This window comes from Lotus japonicus, chromosome 1, assembly GCF_012489685.1.
Source record: "Lotus japonicus ecotype B-129 chromosome 1, LjGifu_v1.2".
Classification (NCBI taxonomy): domain Eukaryota; kingdom Viridiplantae; phylum Streptophyta; class Magnoliopsida; order Fabales; family Fabaceae; genus Lotus; species Lotus japonicus.
This window is the reverse complement of record NC_080041.1, coordinates 42,653,976-42,657,605: the sequence shown is the minus strand read 5'-3', so window position 1 is coordinate 42,657,605 and position 3,630 is coordinate 42,653,976. Positions and strand designations below refer to the sequence as shown.

At 43.0% G+C, this 3,630-nt stretch overlaps 1 non-coding gene across 1 annotated transcript; it reads left to right on the top strand.

The window, feature by feature from the left end:
* The first annotated feature begins 3,236 nt into the window (after window positions 1–3,236).
* On the top strand, window positions 3,237–3,343 carry LOC130734844 (small nucleolar RNA R71). Its single transcript, XR_009018183.1, has one exon. It is a non-coding gene; the product is annotated as a small nucleolar RNA R71 (small nucleolar RNA).
* Window positions 3,344–3,630: the final 287 nt, after the last annotated feature.

Below are 3,630 nucleotides of genomic sequence, written 5' to 3'. Positions count from 1 at the left end.
TGGTCTGCCACGCCATTATCCTTGCCTCTCCGGTCAATGATCTCAAGGTCAAACTCTTGAAGGAGTAAGACCCATCGAATCAACCTTGGCTTAGAGTCCTGTTTAGCAAACAAATGCCTCAAAGCAGCATGGTCAGTATGAACAATCACTTTAAAACCCAAGATGTAAGGCCTAAACTTTTCGCACGCAAAGACTACACCCAACAATTCTTTTTCAGTTGTAGTGTAGTTCCTTTGGGCCTCATTTAACACTCTACTTGCATAATATATCGCATACAACACTCTCTCTTTCTTTTGACACAAGACAGCCCCTAAAGCTAGATCACTAGCATCACACATGATCTCGAATGGTAGAGACCAATCCGGAGCAACAATTACCGGGGCTGTCACCAAACTCTCTTTAGTCAACTCAAAAGCTTTCAAACAATTCTCATCAAAAGTAAAAGGTGCTTCCTTCTCAAGCAAGTTGGTCATAGGCTTAGCTAATTTGGAAAAGTCTTTAATAAACCGCCTATAAAATCCAGCATGCCCGAGGAAACTCCTAATACCCTTGATGTTAGTCGGGGGAGGGAGCTTTTCAATGACTTCAATCTTAGCTCTATCAACCTCAATCCCCTTTTCGGACACCTTGTGTCCAAGAACTATGTCATCCCTAACCATGAAATGGCATTTCTCCCAATTCAAGACCAAGTTGGTCTCTTGACATCTTTTCAGAACCAAGGCTAAATTCCCTAGACAAGCATCAAAATTTGGACCAAAAACAGAGAAGTCGTCCATAAAAATTTCGATGCAAGTCTCTATCAAATCAGAGAAAATAGCAAACATACACCTTTGGAAAGTAGCTGGGGCATTGCAAAGCCCAAATGGCATTCTCTTATAAGCAAACACGCCGTAAGGGCAAGTGAATGCCGTCTTCTCTTGGTCCTCCGGTGCAACACAAATTTGGTTGTACCCGGAATAACCATCAAGAAAACAGTAGTATTGATGCCCAGCCAACTTATCCAGCATTTGATCTATGAAGGGCAAAGGAAAGTGATCCTTTCTAGTTACCGAATTCAGCCTTCGATAGTCAATGCAAACCCTCCACTTCGTCACCTGACGAGTAGGAATCAACTCATTGTTCTCATTGGCAACCACAGTGATGCCTCCTTTCTTGGGAACCACTTGAACGGGACTTACCCATTCACTATCCGAAATTGGATAAATCACACCTGCATCAAGCAATTTGATTATCTCTTTCCTCACCACATCCTTCATGGAAGGGTTAAGTCTTCTTTGAGGTTGGACTATAGGTTTGTAATTTTCTTCCAACAAAATTTTATGCATGCATATCGCAGGGCTAATGCCTTTGATATCATCAATAGTCCAACCCAAAGCTGACTTGTGATCCCTCAACACTCTGAGGAGTTTCTCCTCTTCCAAGGGAGTGAGAGCACTATTCAAAATAACAGGTTTATTCTCACCTTCCTCAAGATAAGCATACTTGAGAGAGGAAGGGAGTGGCTTGAGCTCACTCTTCTCCTCAATTGGAATCTCCTCATCCCTAGTTAACTCTTCTTTCCAAATGCTTTTGGTGGCAAGAGATGAGACAGATTCTAATTGAGATAGAGTAGTTTTAACCTCATGGTACAAAGAATCAAGTTCTCTCTCAAGATTTTGGTCCTCTATCTCTAACCCCTCCATGATTGTTGTTTCCAAGGGGTCCTTAATAGATATCCTAACAAACTCTTCACACACGAGCTCATCCACTACTTCACATCGGAAAACTTCCTCATCCGCTCGGTGTTTCAAAGAGTCAAAAATATTGAAGAGGACCTCGTCTTCACCTACTTTCAAAGTTAGAGTTCCCTTAGCCACCTTAATCTCAGCCTCACCAATGGCTAAGAATGGTCTCCCCAGTATGAGAGGAACTTTAGAGTCCTCTTCCATGTCTAAAATGACAAAATCCACTGGGAAGACAAACTTATCCACCTTAACCACAACATCTTCAATGATCTCGTAGGGGTTTTTAAGGACCTATCCGCCATTTGCAAAGAAATCATAGTCGGGGTAACCTCACCTAAGTTCAACCTTTTAAACATACTAAGCGGCATCAAGTTGATACTCGCTCCTAGGTCACACAAAGCTTCTACCACAGTTAACCCCTCTATCTCCACCGGAATAGTAAAGCTCCCGGGATCTCTCCTCTTTTTAGGCATCTTCCTTTGCAAAATGGCACTACACTCTTCGGTCATCAAGATAGTTTCATCGACCTCACTCAACTTCCTTCTCTTACTGAGGATATCTTTCATGAACTTAGCATAGATTGGCATTTGCTCCAAGGCTTCGGAGAAAGGAATGTTAATGTGAAGCTTCTTAAAAACCTCTAAGAACTTAGAAAATTGTTTATCCAAATTTTTCTTCACCAAAGCCTTGGGAAATGGAATCTTGCGGAGTTCAGGAGTATGGGTACTTACAACTCTAGTCCTAGTGGGCCCTCTAGCTTTTTCCTCCATAAGACCCTCATCTCTTTCTACCTCAGCTTCCTCACTTTTCTCTCCCTCAACTTTCTCCTCTGGCCCATGTAACACTCTTCCACTCCTAGTGGAAACAACAGCAGTATTTTCTTGCTCAGTCAAAGTTAAAGGTTCGGAAGAGAACTTACCTTGGTGATTCTCGGACATTTGCTTTGCTAGCTGTCCCAATTGACTCTCCAAGCTCTTGATAGCCATATCATGGCTCTTGTAATTGTTCGATGTATGATCGATGAATCTCTCAATCAGCTCCTCAAGACTCTTCTTACCAACCGTCTTTACAACAATTTGCGGTTGGACAGGAGGCCCTTGTTCAGAGGTTGGAGCTCTTCCTCCTTGAGTCAATGCTCTGACCTTGCCATCATCATCATTAACAGTACACCGGTTACTATCATGAGATTCACCACAAAATTTGCACTCCAAACTAGTTACTTTTGCTCCAATGGACTTGGCATCCTGAATATGTTTCCGCATTTCCGCAACTTCCTCGGAGAGTTGCTTGTTGGAGGCTATGAGCTTGTCATAAGTTTCTGCTTCAAAAGAACTTCTTTGGATTTGGCGTTCATTCTCGGAGTTCATGGCTCTCATCGCCATTTTCTCTATCAAATCATACCCCGCTTGTGGGGGAAGAGCATCGAACTCCCCACTTGAAGCCGCGTCCAAGCCAAACCGTGATGAATATAGTAACCCATCATAGAACTTCGCCACACATTCAGCTTGGGTGAGATTGTGTTGAGGACATTTCCTCAAGAGCTTCTTGAAATGCTCCCAAGCCTCATAAAGATTTTCATCTGAGGATTGTGTGAACGTCATGATGTCATTTTTCAATTTCCTCAAGAGGGACCTTGGGAAGAACCTTGTTGTGAATTTTTCTGCAAGGTCTTCCCAAGTAGTGAGACTCCCTTGAGGTTGTGAGTTCAGCCAATCCTCTGCTGCATCCTTCAAAGAGAAGGGAAATAGGCTCAACCGGATTGCTTCTGCAGAAACATTCACCACCCGATAAGTGTTGCAATTCCGGATGAACTTCTCCATATGAGCATGAGGATCTTCCGTGGAACCTCCACCATATTGGCTTTGGCTCACCATGTTGATGAATGCTGGTCTTAATTCAAAGTTCC